The sequence below is a fragment of the Schistocerca gregaria genome, chromosome 2, assembly GCF_023897955.1.
Source record: "Schistocerca gregaria isolate iqSchGreg1 chromosome 2, iqSchGreg1.2, whole genome shotgun sequence".
Lineage (NCBI taxonomy): Eukaryota > Metazoa > Arthropoda > Insecta > Orthoptera > Acrididae > Schistocerca > Schistocerca gregaria.
The window spans coordinates 700636274-700646978 of NC_064921.1; positions in this window are offsets into that span (position 1 = coordinate 700636274).

The window sequence follows — 10705 nt, forward strand, 5'->3', positions numbered from 1 at the left end:
TGGAGTGTAGCCATGTATGGAAGTGAAACATGGACGATAAATAGTTTAGACAGGAAAAGAATAGAAGCTTTCGAAGTGTGGTGCTACAGAAGAATGCTGAAGATTAGATGGATAGATCACATAACTAATGAGGAGGTGTTGAATACGATTGGGGAGAAGAGAAGTTTGCGGCACAACTTGACTAGAAGAAGAGATCGAGTGGTAGGACTTGTTCTGAGGCATCAAGGGATCACAGATTTAACATTGGAGAGCAGCGTGGAGGGTAAAAATAGTAGAGAGAGACCAAGAGATGAATACAATAAACAGATACAGAAGGATGTAGGCTGCAGTTGGTACTGGGAGATGAAGAAACTAGCATAGGATAGAGTAGCATGGAGAGCTGCATCAAACCGGTCTCAGGACTGAAGACCACAACAACAACATGTAACATGTTAAGTAGGGTGACATTAAATCGGCAATTTAATTTTTTTGTTCAGTGCTAGCCTAATGTCTGGTTCCGCACTGTGTGAGAGGTACCTGAGTTAATTTCAGGCTCAGTAGGATAATGGCAAGTGGTGCCCCTGGGCCTTTAAAATAGAAAAATATATAAAAATAAACATCAACCTGGCAACATATTACTTCCGCATGACAAGTTCATTCATTACAACGAGTAGGCAGCTTATTTTTCGTCATTTCTCATACCTGAATGTGTTTTCATGTCTCAGTTCGCACTGGACGGGTGCCAAACGTCAGTGACCGAGTTATTTCCATTTAAGAACCACCCCCGACCACCCTAGTAGTCTGGGACATAACAGCGTTTGCAACGACGATGCCTTCGTTGTCAATTCGTTAGCGAAAGAAAAATTTAGTTGCTTGAGAACTACAGCCATGAAGCAACTGGGAGTAAACTGCCCTCTGTCTAAAATCTACATGTGTGCAAATTAACTGTGTTAGAGAACTGCAGTGACTGTTCAAGATCTGAATTGGTGAGAGAAAGCACGAATTCTGACAAAATCTGGGAAACTGCGTACCAAAATTAGAAGTTTCGCATCAACAATGGAAGCTGCTACAAATATGCTGCTAATGTCGTCGCTTTAAATGATCATTACTGAAAAAGATTAATAGCTTTTCATTAACCGCCGATTGAAAAGACAGCCACGGTCCATGCTTGGAATCAGTTACCAGAAAGAGAGAACATTTGAGAAATTAAAGGCACCTGGGAAAAAGCGAGAAAAAAAAAACGAATATGGAATTCAACAATTCGGCAAATGATTTATTTCTGAATTTATAACAAATATTAGGCATGAATACATTCGAAAATAAGAGGAAAGAAAACACACCATTCTTTCAGTGCTTTTCATTTTAGTTAAATTTCGGTCATTAACGTGCTATCATTCAGATGTTTCTCATCATTTGTTTCTTTGAATGTCGTGGCAAATTGATAACGTCAAGTTAAAGCAGTGTTGAATCAGAGATACTTGATTTTCAGGAAGATCCGTAAACATTAATTGATAACATAGTCGACAATTCCATAGCCGCAAGTGAAACAGGAGGAGACGAGTACCACCGACTTCAGCATCTTGATTCCGCGTTCCTAGGGCATCCATTCTGCAACGTGAATGGTGAAAGCCATTTTTTGCTTGAAAATGTTTGTGTTTCGTGATGAAACTGAATTACCACCAGAAAAGGAGAACGCATATTGTAATGTTTGTATTTTGTCACCGTGGATGTCGAAACGTTGTTCTCTGCCTCTTTCGCAGCCAAAGCATTGTACATGGATTCCGGCATTATTTCTAAGCTTTATGTAAAATATCAGCTATCGGCTGTCGATTAGGACACGTCTTGTTCGTGCGGCTTTACGCAAATTGAAAGAAAATCATTTACGTTATCTGTTTCCTGAAACTGTCGCCTTTGCATTCTTTGATCATGTTCAAAATTTAAATTAAAATAGTCAGTGCACTTACCCACGAGGCGGAGTCATTAGAGGAAAATATTGAAGGGTTTAGGTAGCAAATCTCAGAAAGAAAGAGAAGTAGCTGTATGAATATCACGAGCTCAAATGAAAAACCAGTACTAAGCAAAGAAATCACCTGCAATGAAATGTAATAGTTTGTTTCGTACAGACAAGAATTAAAAGATGGCGGCGAGTGAGTGATGTGCGTTAGCTTGGCTCGCAAGTTTACGTGAAATCTGGAGGTGTTTTAAGCAGTTAGGCTAGTCTACATATACTAAAGCCGTATATCTACTGCCGAATATCGTATTTCACATCACATACTGAGCACCAATTACACGGAATCGCACTTAAAATGGAAAATCGCCGAACAACGCGCAGTGCAGCCAACGGCCAGGCCGGAGACAGCGCAGCCGTGGAGTCTACACCGGGAGTTGCGGCCGCTTCGCCCGTCATCGCTGACATCGCCACACTCGTGAGGGCTGAGGTGAGTGCCGCGCTGCAGGCTAAGGAGACGCTCGGGCTCGTTGTTCAAACCATCACTGATGCTGTCACTGCAGCAGTGACGGACAAAATACAGAAAACTCTGGAGGCGAATGCGAGCGAGATCCGTGCACTGGACACATCGTTAAAAGCAAGTGAGGAGAAAGCACGACTGCTCGAACAGAAATTGATCGAGAAGACAGACGAGCTCGAACAATATCAGAGACGCAATAATCTCAGACTGTTCGGCATTCCAGAGAGCAGCAGAGAGAGCACAGATGAACTTGTGATAAACCTTGTCCAAGAAAAGCTAGGCGTGCAGGTGACTCTGAGTGACATTGACTGAAGTCATAGAGTTGGTCGTAAGTCGCCAGGATCTACAAAACCAAGACCTATAATAGTGAAGTTTATGTCGTATAGGAAAAGATCTGAAATCTTCAGAGCAAAGAAGAATCTCGCGAAGTCGGGTCTGACAGTACGCGAGGATCTGACCTCTGAAAGACTAAAGATTTTGAAGAGCGCGATTTCGAAATTTGGGCTACAGAACGTATGGACAAATGACGGCAGGATAATGGTTAAGACCGAAAACGGAAAGAGAACAATTTGCAGTGTTAATGAACTTGAAAGCCTGTGCGTTAGAAGCTAAATCATGTCTAATCTTGCTGCCACTAACCTGTATGTTTTTACTGTTTACACTGTCAACTATATCGTAACTAATGTATTTTCAAATTATTCGTTTCTCCACATGACTATTTTTCTTTTATCTCTAATTCTTTTTCTCGTGTAATTTTTGTTATTATTTGTATTATCAACTTTTCGTTTCTCCACATAACTATTTTCATCTTTAATTGTTTTTCTCATGCAATTTTGTTAATTATTACATAAGGTAGTCCTCACTTCCATGCTTAATTAACAACCCACCATCATACTTTAGTTGTAATCCTCATAAGTGCAATTAATATCACACTCTGTCGTAACGTGCAGATTACTCCCGTTGTGTTTAGCGAAATTCCTTCCCCTGCCAGCCCACGGCTGCTTCCAGAACCGTTGCAGACCTTGCTGACCTTGGCCGCAGACCCCGTTGCCTCCCCGGGGACCTACCCCCTCCCCTTCCCGACCGCTTTCACTGCACAGAACTGGGAGGACACTCCCTCACCCCCCTCCTTCACACGCCTTCCGCATTCCTCATGCCAGACTCTCTTGTCACCGCCAACCAAGACCCGCAAACATCGGTCGGCAGCCTCCTCGGGCAATCAACACCCGAACGCACCAAGTTGCATATTGCACATGCAAATGTCCAGTCTCTGCCAGCTCACTTCGACGAGTTCAAATATATATTTCAAACTGCTGATATACACGTAATACTTTTGTCAGAGACTTGGCTCAAACCAAGTATTCCAACAACTTCCGTAAACCTAGATGGCTATATCTTTCTCAGGCACGACAGATGCAACAGACGAGGGGGCGGAGTAGGGGCTTACATACGCTCTGATTTGTCACCTACAGTACTACACACATCCGACAACAATGTAGATAAACAAGTGGAATATATGTTCATAGAGATCACATCACTTAACAGAAAGTGCTTAATATGTGTCCTTTACAAACCTCCTAAAGTAGGTGGGTTCGCCTGCTTCGAAACTGCCCTCTCTAGTCTCGAATCGTCATATGAACATGTAATTATAGCAGGTGACACTAACATTAATTTTCTGTGCAATAGTCCTTCCATTGAGAAATTTAAGAGGATGCTATCTTCCTCAAATATGACGCTACTTCAGCTGGCACCTACTCATCACACGACTACCAGTCACACTTTCATTGATATATTCGCAACGAAATCTCCGAACAGAATAATCCGCACCTCTCAAATATCTGCGCCTGTCATGTCTGCCCATGACATCATTTCCATGACGTATTCACTAGAATGTCCTAGAAACAAACAAAAACTGTCTACATACCGAGACCTCAAACGCATAAATTTGCCTGAACTCGAAACTGAGGCACAAGAAATAGTTTGGGGGATGACCTCTACTCCCCTCATGGACATAAACGACAAACTTCAGGATTTCACTAACAAAATTACTCAACTGTATGACAAATATGTTCCAATAAAGACCAGAAAAGTAAAAAGGCAACCTGCACCCTGGCTGACTGATGAACTAAAACAGTTCATGAATCTCAGAGATGCTGCACATCGAGCATACAAGATACACCCTACACCTGAAAATCATGCTGTATACAAGCAGAAACGAAACAAAGTCAGTCAAGCGGTGAGAAACGCTAAACTCAGACATGCCCGTACATTAGCTGACAAATAGATGTAGACCAACTATCCTATGGAAAAATCTTCGTAGTCTCGGTTTAGGCAAAATAAAAGTTGCAGAAAATCACATGGTCCCAGCAAAAAAAAAAAAAAAAAAAAAAAAAAAAAAAAAAAAAAAACGAGAGAGAGAGAATCATTGATTACTTCATGGGGTTGAACGACTGTAGCAAAGAAAAATTCTATCTACAGCACGTCACTTGCAGTACTGTCAAGAAAGCCATAATACGGATTAGATCAGCATCTACTGGACATGATGGTATCACTATCCATATGGTAAAACTTATTATTGACCAACTACTGCCCTCTATAACAGACATTTTCAACGATTCATTAATCACAAGTGTTTTCCCTGAGGCCTGGAAACTGGGACAAATTAAGCCACTGCCTAAAAAGGACATAGCCACAGCACCCTCTGACTACCGCCCCATCTGCCTTCTTCCTGCACTATCAAAGGCCTTAGAATATATAGTTCATGACCAGCCCACCATCTACCTCACTCCTAGCAACCTACTAGACGAATACAAATCAGGTTTCCGTAAACATCGAAGCACAACATCTGCTCTGATAAAGGTGACAGATGACCTGAAACTTGCCATGGACAGACAAGAAGCGACTATCATTTGCTTTTTAGATTTCAGCAAAGCATTTGATACTGTCGACTTCGACATCTTACTGGCCAAACTTAGCGGTCTAAATTTCTCACCAAGTGCAGTGCAATGGTTTCGCTCATACATGACGTCTCGTCAGCAACGCGTCCTATCTGGGAATATAAAATCACAATGGCGGCAGGTAGTGTCAGGCGTTCCCCAAGGCTCAGTATTAGGTCCTATACTGTTCTCTCTGTATGTCAACGATGTGTCATCGGTTCTGACGTATTGCAAATACCATATGTATGCTGATGACCTTCAGTTGTATCTAAGTGCGAAACCAAGCAACTCAAGAAAGCTATTGAAAATTTCAATACTGACCTCGATGCACTGTCAAAATGGGCACAGGACATAGGTCTAAAACTAAACCCACCTAAACCCAAGTGGTACTTGTTGGTCACTCTAAGCTCATTAGCCCAAAACATCGGGAATCCTTACCACCTCTTATCCTAAATGGAACAAATATTAACTTCTCTCCCTCAGCAAAGAGTTTGGGAGTAGTAATAGATGAAAATCTAAATTGGACAGAGCACGTAACTGCAGTGTGCAAAAAAGCATCAGCATCCCTTCATGTCCTACAAAAATATAAAAAACTCTTCCCTTTCGATCTGAAAAAGAAATTAGTACAAACGCTTATACTCCCAATCGTTGACTACAGCGATATTATCCTACAAGGCCTCTCTCAGGAAAATTCCCGACGTCTAGAACTGGTCATGAATGCCTGCGTCCGATATATCTGTGACGTTCGACTTTTTGATCACATTTCACCAGCATATGCAAAATTGTCCTGGCTGCGTGCAGACAAACGCAGAGATTTCCATACGCTCTGTCTCATCTACTGCCTTATAAATGTAAACTGTCCCTCATATCTCTCCTCGTCCCTAACGCTCATGTCGGAACAACATGACAGAAACACACGTTCCCATTACAATAAAATCCTCTCCGTTCCACTGCATCGCTCAGTCACCTTCTCCAAGTCCTTTACAGTAGAGGGAACCCGACTCTGGAATAACCTCCCTCGTTATGTTAGAGAACTTAAAAATATGCCCAGCTTCAAAAAACAGTTAATGACGTATCTACTTAAGCAACAGTAATGCCTTCCTCTTTACATGAATGCACTTCACCTCATTACTTCCCTCTTTCCCCCTCCTTATATCTCCATTCCCCAAAACACGCTAAACTAGTAAACATCTACTTTACACACCAAGATATTATGTACATCTGCACAAACCTTCATTACTATTGCCATTCCTTCTCATGTTTGTCATTATTATTTGATTTTTTTACTGTTATTATTATTGCTTATTACTGCTTTTATCATAATCTGTATGTATAGCACCTCCTGTAAAAATACTGCCAGCATTTAATTTATTAAGTCTTAGTCATGTTTATCATTACATTTTTTTTTACTGTTATCATTATTGCTTTTATCATAATCTGTATGTATAGCACCTGTTGTAAAAATACTGCCGCATTTACTTTATTAGGTCTTCGTCACTACTCTTTATTCATATTGTCACTAGAGTAAGCTAATATTCTCATTTAAACTATGGTCATGATGTAACTCTGATGTGTGAAATGCTGCATGTGTGGAACACTGGTCCGATGTAAAAGAGGGCCTGATGGCCATAATCTGATCAGGTTAAATAAATAAATAAATAAATAAAGACTACTTTTTTGAGTAGATTAGACTTAAATGACGAGCTCATTAAAACACGAAAATGAAGATTCATCAAGTAGTGAATATGAATCTTCGATTTCTCCAGGCGTATTTTATGACGAAATAAATCTCGGGTGAACAGCCTGGTATGAGTGTGCATAGGACAATATTTCGGCAATCGACCACGTTGCCTACATCAGCGCACACTCATACCAGGCTGTTCACCCGAGATTTATTTCGTCAACTAGTGAATAAACTAAAAGCTAAAAAGTAGTTAGAAAGAGACGTCAAGGTGATCGAGGGCAAGAAAAAATTTACAAGAAACGTGAAACAGAAGCAGAGGAGCAATATGTACTGAGTATCGCCTTAAGTCTCGGGAAAAAAAGAAGGCGAAGAATACGGATGAATAAAGGAAAATCTGGTTTTCTCATCTTATTTGCCTACGAACGACTGTACATATAAGTGCTAATAGAGTTACTGAAGTACATGAAATAAGTTTAACAATGAAGTCCAACGTAATTAATCAGCTACTTTAGTGGAACAGTTTTTTGGTAAAAGTAAAAGAGATTTTTATGTGATTTTTTTTTTTTAAATGTAAGGGCCTGGGCAAACTGTGTTGCGTGGAATACTGGTGCTCCGTTAAAACCATTAATAACATTGCGTTTTCAATTTTTTTCTCATTTTTAAATTTTTTTATTTACTTTCAAAATAAACTAGATCTTGAATCAAAGTACCAGAATTCTCAGTGCACCGTCAGAGGAAACCTCTAACTTAGGGGCGCGACCCCTTTTTCATGGAGCCCAAATTACAAATAATTTTTGTAGAATGGAACCAAACTGGGAAAAAACAGCAAACATGAAAAATAACAGCCACCCTTATGTACAGTTAGTATTTAGGAAAACAAATTTCAAAATTGAACTGAGTTCGCTTTATAAATTGCAATGCTTTTCTTTTGCTGCGTTGTATATACGTTCTAGACGCATTTCACATTTAAACTGAAGACATCGTCGGTGAATTATTTTTAGTTACACTACTCGTCCGTTCTGCCAGAATCTGCGTTTCCTCTCATCAGGTGATAAGGTCATTTATCGGCATGTATCATATTGACATCTTTTGCTTTATTTGATTTCACACCTCGTTTTCGTAGGCTACATTATTATATGTGAACACTCCTAATGTGGTATGAACTTCAAATTTATCTTAGGAGAATTGTAAACGTGGTAACACTGTTCACTTGAGCGTGGCCTGATTCAATTCACACAACGAATATTTATTAGTGTGGATATAGTGTCCGAGGCAGGATTGTAATTATCAGAAATTTTAGAATCCTGCACCATCTAAAAATAGCACGTTTTACCTTGTGCGTTTTGTTTCATCGATTTAAAATACCGCCAGTGGTCTGGCGTGAAACTTATTTACAATTCAGGTTTGCTTTCTACATCTGAAAACAGTTTGTTACAAAAGATATGGAAGTGTGACTTTTACTTACAGCATTTTTTCCCGAGTTCCGCTTACATCAAGAAATGTCGCTTTCTTGCATAGGTTCGAGATACTCCACCTTTCGGTACTGAAATTTTCGTTCTAATTTCACACTGGCTCGTAGCAATACAAACTTCTTCACTTACAATACGACAAAATATTGTTCCACTCCATACTGTTAGTACTTAATGTTTTCCTGGCTAGACGCTTGTCTGTGCTTTTCTGTGTGCAGTGTTGCCAACTTACGCCCACCTTTCCGGCAGGTCGTGCACATATACTTCTACAGGGAATGTTTGCATTGAAAGAAATATTTTCTTGGTATTTCACCCATCGTGTCTCGCCAGCAAGGGCTACAGAAATCCTATCGCATCTGTCTTGTGTCAGAATGGGTTGACGAAGAACAGTCCATGAACACACGTGCAACAGATGACGATTTTAAGAATAATAATAACAAAAACTATAAAATCTTTTAATATAATAACAAACTTTGTTTAGGTGCAATAAAATATATAAAATGTTTTAATGTAATAATATTAATCCGCTCACTTCAATACTTAACGCACTGCTTTAACATAATGTTCAACAAATTGCAGTTCAGAGAAGTATGGTATAGTATTTGAAAAGCACTTATCCGAAAGTTTGAGACTTCGTATATTTTTAATGATCAAACAGCTAACAGGTAGTGATACTTGAAAATGGTCTAATGCAAAAATTGTGCGATAGTACGAAAATAAACAGTTTCAGGCGATATGAAATTATTAATAAAAAAAAGAACCTGCGAAGAGGAATGCGGTGACCTATAGATTATGATGGAGTACTGCACTCTGCTTCATCCGTACCTGGAAAGCTTTGTTTAGTTCTAGGTGTTAACCCAGCAGCGATACAAAATAAAAAATAAGTACGTAATGAACGTGTAGTCCACAGAGCTTCTGATAGTCGGGTACCATTTGCACCTCCGCCTCCTGCGTAATCTTCATAATTAACAAACGAGTGGTTAAGACTCTGGACTTGTAGTCAGGAAGAAGATGATTCGAATTACCGGCCAGCCTACCAGATTTAGGTCTACTGTGGTTTCTCTTAATTGCATTAAGAGAATACCGAGTGATACCTTAGGAAAGACCTAACCCGATTTCCTATCCCATTCTCATCAGTCCAGAACATGTGCGGTAACCGCTAATATTCTTTTACTCTTCCATCATTCAATGTGTGTATTTCTGTTTTGGCAAATTCAACAGCCCTGACTGTTGGCGAAGGCGGCGCCGAAAAGATCCATCTCTTGACTCACCTCTATTGCCACTACAAACCTCAAGCTCTTACGTAACATTCGAGAACAGGACACAACGTACGATAAGATATCGAAAAGAGAACCACACGAATTTAATATTTCAGGGATCTGTCGCATTATGTTTCCGTGGTGTAGTGGTTATCACATCCGCCTAACATACGGAAGGTCCCCGGCTAGATCACGGACGAAATATTTATTATTATTATTATTATGATTTGCATGTCCTAGATTTTTCTCTGCTTAAAAAACCTAAATTAATAATTCCATCCTTTCTAGAAAATTTTGGATCTTTCCGTCGGTGGGGTGGCTTGCATGACTCAGCGACAGAAGATAGCTTTTTCCATGTGCAACCACAAAGGAGGGGTATCTGTTGAGAGCCCACACAAACGTGCGGTTCCTGATGAGGAGCAGCAGCGTTTTCAGTAGTTACACAGGCAAAAGCCTGGATGATTGACTCATCTGGCCTTTTAATACCAACCAAAACAGTTTTGCTGTGCTGTTCCTGTCAACGACTGAAATCAAGGGAAAACTACAGCCGTAATTTTCCCTAAGGGCGTGCAGCTCTACAGTATCGTTAAATGAGTGTGACATCCTCTTAAGTAAAAAATTCCGGAGGTAAAATAGTCCGCATTCGAATCTCGGGTCGGAGACTACTCAGGAGAATGTTGTCATCAAGAGAAACGAAACGGGTCTTCGGGGCATGGAATGTTTGATAGCTTAATCGGTTGATTAGAAAATTTAAAAAGGAAAATGGATAGGTTGAAGTTATATGTAGTGTGACTTAGAAAAGTTCGGTGGCAGGAGGAACAGGACTTCTGGTCAGGTGAACAGGGGTTATAAATACAGTCACATAAGCTAATGCAGGAATGGATGAATAAGGAAGTAGGAATGCGGGTAA